This window comes from Ambystoma mexicanum, chromosome 5p (genome assembly GCF_040938575.1).
Source record: "Ambystoma mexicanum isolate Mex_15411 chromosome 5p, UKY_AmexF1_1, whole genome shotgun sequence".
In the NCBI taxonomy this organism is placed as follows: domain Eukaryota; kingdom Metazoa; phylum Chordata; class Amphibia; order Caudata; family Ambystomatidae; genus Ambystoma; species Ambystoma mexicanum.
The window spans coordinates 961,374,902-961,388,374 of NC_090930.1; the positions used below are offsets into that span (position 1 = coordinate 961,374,902).

The 13,473-nt window shown below is 43.1% G+C and overlaps 1 long non-coding RNA gene across 2 annotated transcripts in view; it reads right to left on the minus strand.

The window, feature by feature from the left end:
* Nucleotides 1-13,473, minus strand: part of LOC138481330 (uncharacterized) — a 321,223-nt gene that overhangs the window by 16,288 nt on the left and 291,462 nt on the right. For both annotated transcript variants that reach the window (XR_011274224.1, XR_011274223.1), the window contains exon 3: nucleotides 12,786-13,030. This is a non-coding gene — a long non-coding RNA (uncharacterized lncRNA). The remainder of the gene's footprint in view (nucleotides 1-12,785; nucleotides 13,031-13,473) is intronic.

Consider the following 13,473-nt stretch of genomic DNA (forward strand, 5'->3'; position numbering starts at 1 on the left):
GAAACACCTCATATTCATCCTCAGCATAAGGAGAGTCAAAGCCTTGGGAAAATTAATTTGGTATTTGGCAACAAAGTTTTAGTAGAAGATATTAGTGTGGTCAATGAACAACCAGAGTTTCGTAAGAAATTAAAAACTGTACTTTTTTCATTTACACATGCCTTGTTCTTCTACGCTGTTTGGTTCCTGTTGGTTAGTGGATAGTTGCCCTGGAGCTATAGCGCAATACAAATTAAAAACAAATCAAATTGATACAGATCAAATTAAATATTCATTATAGTCAACCTGGCGATACTGACAGAGCAGGAGCCCACGAAGTCTGAGACTCCCATTTCCGATGGGATGCCAAGTGGCAGAATGTTTCCCTACAAAATTGTGTGATTGCATTGCACCCACCCTGACACCCTGTGTCCCACTGTGAGGGTATGACGAGTCATTTCTATGCTGACGTCCACAGATGATGCAATGGCGTCATAACAACTTTAATGCGGTAAGCCCCACCCCTTGCTGGATGCAGCAGGATGAGTGAGCACTGTTGGTGGAGGGATATTTCAATCTGGGGCAGCGAGTCACTGAATAAACTAAATGGACAACCCGCTGAGTCAAAGGATCACCCTTGTTTTGTGAATGGTGTAAACACAAGACCTACACATACTCTGTGTGAAATTCCAACAACACTGTGCGAAACAAGGAACGTTTTTCACATCAAATATAGTAACACAATTGGCAGCATAAGGCAGCATAAGGCAACCCCAAACAAGCCCTTTTGGCTTCATATCCTAATTCAAATCCCAAAATTAAATATCTCTTAAATATCGCGAGCCACCTTTTGAGCTGAATTAGGGAGTTTGGCCGACAAACAGGATCAAAACTTTGACTCTAGCAGTTAAGCGTTGCCTGGCATCATGCATCACCACAGGTCTCTTAACACTTGTGTTTACGGTCCTGAAAGTGTGAGTCGTTAAACCATCTAAAATGGCTATTGGCGCCCACATCCAGAATAAGCACATAATTCTTCCCTACTGATTAACTCATCCAAGCCATATGTACATGACAGAGTGCTAGAAGGCCTGCTATCTTCAGAGGGTCTGGTCACTCAGCAATTAAAGAACACCACCAAAAGAAGATAGACCTCCTATGACATAAGATGTGCAATGGAAAAATTAAAACAAACTATTTTTTACAAAATAAAATATTCTACAAACTATTTATCTCACACAACAAGTGCTAAGGAGCTTTATAGTAGCTGCCAAATCAAAGGTTTTAACCTCTATTTATCTTATTTCCTAACAATTATGGTTTTAACTGATGTGTCAGTGATAACCGGCACCCTGCAAAGTAAGGGTAACATGGGAATGTGATAAATAAAAAAAAAAACACTTGCAATCTCTGCATTGTTTGCAGGATAAATAATCAATCTTTCCTTTGTTTCCACTGATATAGTCATTCAGGCAGGGCGTTACAGGTAACTTATGGAAAGTAATCTTGTGAACCAATTACTATTGGGGAGCGGAAAACATAACAGGCAGGAACATAATTCTACTTTGTTAAGATCAGTATTTGATTTTGCCTGCTGCTATAAAGCTTCCTACACAGCCATGAACCTAGACCTGATCTAGTCTGCATCAAAGATGCATGGCTTCAAGTTTACTCAGCCTGAGTCTTCTCCGACCGCATACCACTTAATCAAAGGATCTTCACTGTTCACTGATTCGGTCTGGGATGGGGAGGTTGCTGTGAATTTCAAATAAGTTCAAGTCATTCCAGTGCTTGATAGCTCACCATGCGGGACAATTAAGCTACTCTAAGCAGAGTGCTGGACATCAAGCACATTTTATTTTGATACATTTAATATCTACCACTCAACGGATTCCTCCATTTGAAAACTGACAGAAATTATAACTGACCTCTTTCTAAATTCAGCACATTTAATTCTTATTGGTGATTTTCATTTTCTGGTTTGTTGCACCAAGTGCGAAGGCACTGATACATGTCAGAGTTAGAAATGCCTTCTCTGGTTAGTTCTTCAACAAATTATCTCGGATAAACTCTAGATCAAAGGTTCTCATCAAATCATAACGTTCTTGGCCCTTACCCATTTTCACAGTGACTGACCACTAAGCAATCAGCATTAAACTGCAAAGCAGCTTCTGGATAGTGGGGGAAAGGCCATCAATTGTTGGAGAAACGTCTGAGTTCACAGGCATCAAATGTAAAGCTAACTGTGGCATCAAGCATTGAATCTTCAAATAGCCATGTGATCATTTAGAAGACTTCTTCAACAATAATATTCAGAAACTGCATGACAATATGCAGCAATAGGAACTTCCACTTTCTGCTTTATGTCTATTATAATTGCCTCATGAATCAAATTTTGCAGCTCATTTATTCATCTCCCATTGTCTAAAAGAAATCCTCATTTTTGGTTTTGGAAAATCTTTGTCGCGCTTGCAACACAAAATTGCCCAAACCATTGTTACAGAGGAGCGAGAGGAAAGGGGGTTCTGAACTAGTAATATCTGGTTGGCATAGAAACTGTCAATGCCACATGGTGAAAATGCCAACTCACTAAAGCTTCTTCTTTCAAACTCCTATGCTGCTGTACTACTCATTGAGGAGCTCCCTAACAATATTGGTTTCAATCAGCAGAATTTGTAAGCACAGACCCAAAACCTGATCGATAAAAACAAATTCAAGAAGGTCAAATAAGCAGTGCACCCTTTGCGAGAAAAAAACAAGTTTATTGCATGAAATATGGCCGGGAGTTTCCGTCAGTCCCGTGGAACTGAACAAAAAACTAAGAACTTGGCTCTTCTATTTAAGGTTGCATCTTTTATAGTGGAAACCGCAATTAGCATAGTAAGCTAAGCATATTAGTTTCATATCATAATCCTGCATTCCCCACTAGTTAATACCTATAGAAAAAAATCAGGACATCCCTGTGATTCATTACCATATTGGTCACACTTTATATAAAGAAAACCCCTCATAAATGACCTATTGAGTATTCATCGTACAGCAATGTAATTTGATTGGCGCATCATACGCGGGTTCTTTGTTGCACTACTAAACTTTACTTATTGGTTAAGGCACTGTAGACCATCTCCTGATGTGCATATCCGCAACAGGACCCAATCAGGAGTGAGTGTGAATGACAAGGTTATCCCTGCTCGGTAATACAATGCTTTTCTCATTATGCAAGACACTGTGGCATGCACAAATAGCTCCCTCGTACTTGCAGTTACATATATGGGCATCACTTCCTGCTACTCCTGTCCCAGAACACAGTACATCTCCCTTATCTCCCTGGGAACCCAGGTGCCCATGTATGAGGTGATTGGGTCACCATTCTTCAGGCTTCAATTTTGCAAATGTATTTATCACATTTGTGCAGTCGCCTGAAATTCAAATGGGCCATCTGCTTTTCGATGGGGGCAGCATTGCTCCGGAGTCTAGTTGCACCATTTGGCACCCTGAACACTCTGCTTCATTCTGATAGATTCAGCCTGTGCAGCTGCAGCCCTAATCTTCAGGCCCGGGCCCAACATTCTGTTCCCAGCTCCTGTTAGCTGCACAACCTGACACAATTAGCCACTATCTGCGCATTGTATCTTCCAGCGACCTTGGATTCTGAACATTCACTGGGAGAGAAATGGATTTCTTCAAATTAAAAATGGACAAAGCCATATCTTAAAATGGGCCTGCTTCTACTACTACTAAAAAGGCATGGATTACAACCAGGCCTTAAATCCAACAGGGCGGGACTTTCCCTAACTCAGCACACAGCCGTCATGTTCACGGCAATCCGTCTCTGACTCACTTTCTTGATGGCACCCTATTTCAACTATCTGTTCGCATATTCCTTAATGCAATAAATAAGTAATTATTGCTAAATATACAAATTGCTACTCATCACCCTGGCTCTACCCTCAATATCCACAACTTCATTGCATTTTGGTATTTCTGTAAGGCTTTTTGATGATTCTAATGTATGTCAAAGCTAACTACAAATGACATGTGTGCAAATTGCTGCATCAACAATACTTACACTTGAGGCCTACTAATATATTATGCACAGCCTGAACCTTTTCAACGATTAGGAGGCTGCACTTGCATCCCAACACTCCCCAATTTAGTTAAGTAATTAACTTACCCTTCTTCCCTCATTCTATAATCATCATCCTTGGGCACCCACACCTGACACATGTGATGTAGCTTTCCCACATCTGTGCATATTCTTCTGGCGTACGCATCATAAAACAACATCCCACCCATGCAAGATCTACCCAATGCATAACATAATTCTCAGGGTCAGGAGGAGGGTGTGACAGTGTCCCTGGGGTACCAACTGGGCATTGGCTTCTTACCATCTTGTGCTCTATTTCACACTTCCACTTCTTGGTCCGTGTGTACACGTGTTTTCTGACTGGTGAAATTTTACCTGTTGTAAGGGACACAGACATCATCATTGCTTGTTTGGGTAATTTCTTAGAGCGACATCATAGGACAAGGTGGCAGTAGCAAAATATAACCAGTGTGACAGGGCTGGTGAACCAGCCCTGACAAGGGAGGGAGGGAATCTCCCCCGGAGCATGGTGCTGGTGTGTATGCCTGGGGACCCTGTTCCTTCCCTTTCTTACCTGCAATGGTGGTGCCCCTTGAGTCGGAGAACACCAGCGAAGCCACACCTCAGCAGGAATGAGAGGAATGCTGCAGCCATGCTGCATTGGCTCCCACTATGCCGCAGTATAGGACGTGCACAGTAACAACGGCAGACCCAGGACATGGCCTGGGTGCACTGCAGAAAGGGAAGTGGTGACTGGTACAACACTGGTCACCAAAGGGGAACATAAAATAAACCCACTAAACCCACAGCGACTTTCTTTAAAAAGTGAGAAAACACTCCAGCAAGACTTCTGGGTCTTACAAAGCCAGTATAGGCTCCATGCAAGAAATGCAGTAAAAGGGGTGGGGTCCATTAGCCCCTTTAAGCCCTCCTATTGCCTTCCCAGGTCACTCCTCTGTGAGCCAGATGAGTAATTGGATAGGGTAAGTGCCCAATCTTGGGAAGGGGTAAGGGATTTAAGGATGTGTGTGAGTGTGTAAATGTGGGTTAGTTGAGTGTGGACAGGTGGAAGTGGAGGGTGCCCGAGACATCAGTGAAGTGAGAACAAATGGAGAGTGGAGGTTACTATTAAGGAAGGGGTTTGCGGAGAATGTCTGTGAGAGAAGGAGTGTGTGAGTATTAGAGATAGAGTATAGGTAGTGGCAGAGTGGAGTAGTGGTAGCGGTAGACATGGTGGTGGTAATTGGAAGTAAGTAGGCAGTGGGAGTAGTGAGTGAAGGATATAAGTGGTAGAGTGGTAGCGGGTAGTAGAGAGGGATGCAGAACATCATATCCCTGGGTGTCACTGGGGGTCTGAACAGGGGCTAGCAAGAGAGGTGAGCATGGCACGATATCCATAGGACTCCAGAGACAGAAAGACAGTAGTAAGGTGGGATTGGTAGCAGCAGAATAGGAGAAGTAGTTGACAGAGAGTGGGTAGAATGACAGTGAGTGGGGAAACAGGAGTAGCTATTATTATAGAGGGAGAAGAAGGAAGGAAGGAAGAGACATTAACAGAGACAGAGGAGTAGTTGGAGGTACAAATTCTAGTAAGAACAAGAGTAGGAAAAGGAGTAAGATAGAAGGCTGGAGGTGGAAAGGTGGAGTGAGAGGTTGGATGGACAGTGACATGGTGGGAGGAGAACAACTTAAAGGGATGGTATAGTAAAAAATTTTATTTAAAAAATAGATAGGCCACATAAAAAAAAAATAGTAGCATCCTCCGTTTTAAAACTTCCTATGTAAAATTTTGAGCTATTCAAGCTCAAAATTCGAAAAAGCAAGCACAGGGGCGCCGCCATTTTGTGAAATGGAGGCCCTCCTGTGCTGGCTTTTGCTTTTGCGGCACTAATGAAGGAAAAGCCAGCCAGCTGTAGTAAACAAAGTCTACCGCTGGGTGGCTTTCCTTTCATTAGTGCCGGGACTCGGAGGACGCGGACCGGAGACCAGAGCAGGAAAGCTGCAGCTGAATCTCGGTAAGTGCTATTTATTTTTTTTACAAAAAATAAGCACTAGCTGCGTTTTTTTTTCTAAGTTTTCTGGGCTGGAGGAGCCCGGAAAACTTAGAAATAAAACCGCAGCTTTAAAAACGTTGTATTTATGTTTGCGGTCGCTTTTGAAGCGACCGCAAACATAAATACAACGTTATTGTGTTGGAAAACGCTGCGGTTTTAAAACCGCAGCGTTTTCCAACACAACCGCGTTGTGTCTGCCTGAATCTGCTTTACCATTTGGGGCTCTCGGGCTCCCCACTTGGAGCCCGAGAGCCCCAAATGGAAAAGCAGATTCAGGCAGACACAACGCGGCATTGCGGAAAACAACCGCGTTGTGTCTGCCTGAATCTGCTTTCCCATTTGGGGCTCTCGGGCTCCCCACGGGGAGCCCGAGAGCCCCAAATGGGAAAGCAGATTTAGGCAGACAATGCAGCATTTAGCATTTCCCATTTGGGGCCCTCGGGCTCCCTACGGGGAGCCCGAGAGCCCCAAATGGGAAATCAGCTGCAGGTAGAAACACTACGCGGCATGTAAACATAACCGCGTGTGTTTCTGCCTGCTGTGGCTTTCACTTTGGGTCTCTGGTGCTCCCTGGGAGCACCGGAGACCCAAAGTGATAGCCACAGCAGGCAGAAACACACGCGGTTGTGTTGGAAAACGCTGCGGTTTTTCTTTCCAAGTTTCTCAGGCTCCTCCGAGCCGGAGGAGCCTGAGAAACTTGGAACGAAAAACCATAGCGTTTTCCAACACAATAACGTTGTATTTATGTTTGCGGTCGCTTCAAAAGCGACCGCAAACATAAATACAATGTTTTTAAAGCTGCGGTTTTATTTCTAAGTTTTCCGGGCTCCTCCAGCCTGGAAAACTTACAAAAAAAATCCGCAGCTAGTGCTTATTTATTGTAAAAAAAATAAATAGCACTTACCGAGATTCAGCTGCAGCTTTCCTGCTCTGGTCTCCGGTCCGCGTCCTCCGAGTCCCGGCACTAATGAAGGGAAAGCCACCCAGCGGTAGACTTTGTTTACTACAGCTGGCTGGCTTTTCCTTCATTAGTGCCGCAAAAGCAAAAGCCAGCACAGGAGGGCCTCCATTTCACAAAATGGCGGCGCCCCTGTGCTTGCTTTTTCGAATTTTGAGCTTGAATAGCTCAAAATTTTACATAGGAAGTTTTAAAACGGAGGATGCTAGTATATTTTTTTTTATGTGGCCTATCTATTTTTTAAATAAAACATTTTACATGACCATCCCTTTAAGAGCCCGGTATAGCAAATGGCCAGGTACGAGAAGGTGTGAAAGGAGTGAGCATGACAAAGAGGGAAATAAGGCACCATTCTCTCTTCCTTGAGACTACTAAGCGGGGACAGGAGAGGGAAAGTTAGAAGATCCCTAGAGGGTCAGTTTGCAATTGTATTATGGCTACCAGCACCAGTATTAGAAAGAAAACAGAGAGCTAGAAAAGTTGAGCAAGAGAGGGATGACTCTAGCTCTAAATAAAACCCCAAGCCCTGAGAATCCTAAATGAATCCCCTAATGTTGCACCCAAATAGACTGTAAATTAAAAAGAAACACCCTTGGACTTGTCATCAGAGTCAGCGCGGTTGTGTGTCGCTGGCCTGTAGGACTCAATGTAGGACTCCATTGAATGAGGAATTCAAGCACTGACCACAACTTGTAATCTCCTGGTAATTCCATAAGACCAAGTGGCGGTAACAGTATTACCGCCTGCTGGTATCCCACCAGATTTATCAGCAGGATACCAGCAGACATGTAATGAGGCCCAATGCCTTTATGTCTACAAGGACATATTGCCTGTAAAAATGTCAATGGAAAATGAACCAACTCATCTTTTAAAGTTGATCCTCTTATGTGTCCTCGGGTGGAGGACCTGTGCTGGTGTCTTTGCGTATGTCAGAGAGGTGTATCCAAATGTGCAGTTCTTCTACTTTTACTGCATGGAGAATCATGTACACTACTTTGTATGGTCCTTGGTACCTCCTCTCATTCCAATTTCGTACAAACAATCTGATGAAGACCGTGTCTCCAGGAAATAGTTGTGGCTGGGACAGAGATGTTGGGCTGGCCGGGTCGGGTGCAGCTGGCTGTTCTCTTCTTGGTGCAATCTCTTGAGATATAATCTTTATATATTTGATTAACTCCCTAAGGTGGCCCTGAAACTCCTCCCCAAAACATCTGCTGCCATGTGTGCATCTGGTGCAGTGTGTGCAGGTGTGAGTGATGTGCAGCCTTCTCCCTGTCACTATTTCATGCAGAGACAAATGATGGTCCTTTCCTGGCTGGTTCCTGAGGCTAAATAGAGTCAAAGGGAGACAGTACGTCCACTTCATCCTTAGTATATGCCATAATTTAGACCATTTTTGCTTTAACAACCCATTTAAATGCTCCACAAAGCCGTTAGTTTGGGGTGGTAAATTGAGCATGATTTGTTCTTAATCCCGAATAGGGATGTGATTTCTTTGAATAAGTCATTAAAAAAGTATGTCCAATTGTCAGATTTAAGGACATCATATATTCCACATCGGGAAAATACCTGGCCTACTCGAAATGTAGCTGCTGACTTGACATCAGGATGGTTACAGGGTCCTGCTTCAATCCAATGGGAGGATGGGCAAACAACAATTAAATAATGGTAGTTGCTGCACCTGTTGAACATGTTGACATTGTCGATATGGAGTTCCCGTAATGGGCCAGTAGGGCATGGCACCTGTGCTATAAAGGTGGCAAGTGGTACAGTTTGCTCCAAAGTTGTCCACATGCTCTTGGAGATTGGGGACAAAAAAGTCCTTCCCAGAGTCGGCAGCAATATACTGCTTTGAAGTATGCATAGGATAATGCAGTTGCTCAAGAGCAACTATGAGCAATTCCTGAGGCCTTACTTCTTTACCTGTAATGTTTTCTCTCTAAATGAAGTCTGTCGGTGAAATGGAACATTCTCTTTTGATCCACAAATCCGTCTCTTGTTGAGGTGCTTGTCCCTGTAATTCAATAATTTGAGCAAGGGGACCTGCATTATAAGTCACTGAAACCTGTGATTCCTGAAATGCTATGCTGGGTCATCATGTTCTTTCAAATATGCTGCTTGTTTTGCTGCCTTGTCTGGGGCATCATCATCATGAGCAATTAGATTTGTGTTATGAGAATGTGCTGTGCATTTGTTCACAGTGACCACAGAGGGGTGATTTAAAGCCTCAGTCTCCTTAACAATGCTCCATGCCGAACGGGGGCCCGTTATATTTCCAGAACCCACTTCTGCACAGTCTGCATAACCCTGAATGTACAATGGATATGTCATATGCTGGATCAGAATAGATGATAATACAAGTAGCTTTCTACATCTCCAACACTTCTTTTAATGCTATAAATAGAGAGTAATGTGTGGGAGATCCCTTTTTACCACAACCTCATACTGTTTGTCTACTAATCTCACTACTGCTTTATCCGTGTGCCTCTGTCTCAGATGCACTCCGTGTAGTGATGGTTGATTTGGACCTCTCTAGAATGGCAAAAACTGTGCGTTCCACATATAATGTCACTGGGGAACCAATTGTTATTGTGGAGGATTTCTGTATTGCAAACTTGCTGCTGCTAGAGCCTGCTCACAGGGGAAGTATCCCTGCATTACTGGATTGAAGAACCCACTTTAGTAAGCTATGAGCTTGTGGCCAATAGATGTTTGGTGTGTGAGAACAGCCATCATGACGTGATGATTAGAATGTGAGAAAAGAAACAATGTTTTATCATAATGTGGTGTTGCTAACACTTGTGCCTTGCTGATCAAATTTGTTATCTCCTGAAAACATGTGATCATTTCTCCTGTACAGGTAATCATTCCCTTTAATTTCTATGCTTCTATTAATCCCTCCAACAAGGGCTTTATGTAGCTGGAGTAATCAAAGATCCACATCCTAAAGAAATTGCATAATCTTAAAGGGATAGTCCAGTAAAAAAATGTATTTAAAAAATAGATAGGCAACATTAAAAAAAAATACTTTTTTTTTTAAACTTCCTATGTAAAATTTTGAGCTATTCAAGCTCAAAATTCGCAAAAGCAAGCACATGGGCGCATCCAGAAATGGATGCCCGCCTGTGCTGGCTTTTGCGGCACTAATGAAGGAAAAGCCAGCCAGCTGTAGTAAACAAAATCTACCGCTGGGTGGCTTTTCCTTCATTGGTGCTGTACGCAGAGGACGGGGACCGGAGACCAGAGCAGGAAAGCTGCAGCTGAATCTCGGTAAGTGCTATTTATTTTAAGAAAAAAATAAGCACTAGCTGCAGTTTTTTTCTACGTTTTCCGGGCTGGAGGAGCCCGGAAAACTTAGAAATAAAACCGCAGCTTTAAAAAGAAAGAAAAACTTAGAAATAAAACCGCAGCTTTTGAAGCGACCGCAAACATAAATAAAACATTGTGTTTGAAAACACTGCGGTTTTTCTTTCCAAGTTTCTCAGGCTCCTCCGGCCCAGAGGGGCCTGAGAAACTCGGAAAGAAAAACCTCAAAGTTTTCAAACACAACCGCGTTGTGTTTCTGCCTGCTGTGGCTATCACTTTGGGTCTTCGGTGCTCCCTCAGCACCGAGACCCAAAGTGAAAGCCAAGGCAGGCAGAAACACAACGCGGTTGTGTTTACATGCCGCAGTGTTTCTGCCTACAGCTGATTTCCCATTTGGGTCTCTCGGGCTCAATGCTGCAGTGTTTCTGCCTAAATCTGCTTTCCCATTTGGGGCTCTCGGGCCCCCCGTACATAGGAAGTTTAAAAAAAAAAAGGGCTACTATTTTTTTTTATGTTGCCTATCTATTTTTTAAATGCATTTTTTTACTGGACTATCCCTTTAAGAATTGCTGCAGTTCTTTCACTGAGGTTAGCTGCAGTGTGTTCTCACAACTGTTGCCCTTTTAGGTGCAACTCTCCTTCCTGCTGATGATATTATTTGTCCTAGGTACACTACCACCTTCTGACAATATTGCATCGTGTGCTTATCTACTTTGTATCCTTTTTCTGCAAAGTTAAAGTGTCAGTGAATCACTCCTACACTGCTCTTCTGTGAAGCTACGAGCAGCAGATCATCTACATACTGATGATTGTGCTCTGCTCTTATATATTGCCTACATCCATTTGTATCACCCTGTCCGAAATATTTGGGGACTCACAGTACCCTTGAGGTAGGCTTGTGTATGGGAATCTCTGCCCACAGTAAGTTAAGTTTGTGAGATATTGGGAGTTTGGGTGTAATGGAATGGAGAAGAATGTGTTTTTCAGACCGATGACCATAAAAGATGTCGCCTCAGAGGGGTTATTGAAAAGAAATGTCATGGGATTGGTTACCACAGGGAATTCTGCTTCTGCAATATTATTCAGAGGGCGAACATCCTGTATCATCCCCCGCTAGACCCCTTTGCTTTTTTCACCGGATATATTGCTGTGTTGCATGGGTATTCTGATGGCTGAATCTCACACCCGCCTCTCGTGACAAGGGGTACTGTTGTACTTTAGGTAAAACTGTACCTGGCTTTACTTTTATGTAAACAGATTTCTGTGATCATTGCTTCTAAAGCTAGTGTAATGATGGTGCCTGGGGCATGGTCCTGTGGGACTGCTGGCCTAAACAAAAATTCCTTGGCACTCTCAACGGTTTGTCCTTTATTCCTGGTACACATGCTAACAATACCATAACTTCATAGAAAAACAAATCAGGATGTAGGGGCATATATCGAATGAGTTATCACTGCAACCCTAGCATGGTATATTCCTGGTGTTGAGCAAACCACATCTTCCTCTGTTTAATTTACTCAGGAGGTCTCTACCTAAAATTATTACTGGGGTGTCCTGGCAGTACAAGAAGCCGGCAGCCAATTCGTGGGCACCAACCTTGGTGGCTAAATCTTCAGTAGAGGGCACTGATATAATTTCCCCAGAGAATCCCTATGTGTCCATAACTTTACCTGACAAGGGAAACCTAAATAAGGAAAAAGAATAAATGGGTTGAATCCCAAATGTCCAATTCACTGGGTTAGATCCCAATTGTTGCAAAAATATTCACAGGGTTGGATCCCAAATGTTGCACAAATATTCACCCCTCTTTTCTGTAGTTTCATAATCTGTCTTACCCTAAACCCAAAATTTTACCAATCACCAGTCCAACAGCATTTCCAAAACCCTCCCACTATCATGCACACCCTCCATTTTCACCCCTCGTTGCAGCCCTGCCCGTTTCCCGACACTTCTACTCATGTACTCACAACGCCATGGCCATATCTCCATAACTGGGTACTTAACGCCCCACACCAACAGAATTCTATAAACACAATTTATTACAAATATTATTAATGAAAACACAACTATTTATACAATGGTGTAGACTCTTCCTCTGTCTCCTTGCTCTTGAGACAAGGGAAATCAATTCACCTAACTCCCCTTCTGCTAGACGGAGAGATCCCCCAGGTCCTCTATATATGGAACTTCCACTTCCACTATAGCACTGTCTCTCCTCTTATCAGAGGAGATATCCCATTTCAATTCTTCTCCTGTATCCCTACTATATTACTAATGATTTAATCTTTCCTCGCAATAAACCTCATGTTATGTCACCCAGTGATCTTTTCTCCTCACACTCTAACACATTCATCACAATCTTAACACCTTGACTTGTTTTCACCTGCAAGAGTGTACTTACATTCTATGTGTTCTTGCAAGTTCTTCCGATGTGGTTTCCCCCTCTAATTGCCTGCATAACTGGGTGCAGTGCCCTAATCCAAGGAACAGGGAGGCCTTCTGACAACACAGCACCTGCAAATCCTTCGGGTGGTGTCACTGTAGATGGTTGTCACAATCCAGGATGCACCTCAGGGAATCCCCCATTCTCATGGAGGATCTGGAATCATGTCAGGGTCACCAAATTTGAAGGCACAGACCCAAAACCTGATTAATAAAAACAAACCCAAGAGGGTCAAATAATCAGTGCACCCTTTGCAAGATAAACTTTTTATATGCAAATACACCCGGGAGTTGCTGTCAGTCCTGTGGAACTGAAAACAAAACGTTATACTTAACATCAAATAAGCATATTAGCTTCGTAACTTAATCCCACAATCCAAATTGGTCAATACCTCTACAAAAAATCTAAACATCTCATGTAGTTCATTTTCCCATTGGTCACACTTTATCTAAAGACACCCCCTCAGAAGTGACCTAATGTGTATTCATCATACACCACTGTAATTTGATTGGTGCGTTATACTTCAGGTACTTTGTTGCACTAATAAACTTCCATTATTGGTTGCCGCAGTGTGGAACATCTTGTGATGTGCATACCCACAACAGAACCTAATCAGGAGTTGAGTGTGGATGACGAGGTCCTCCCT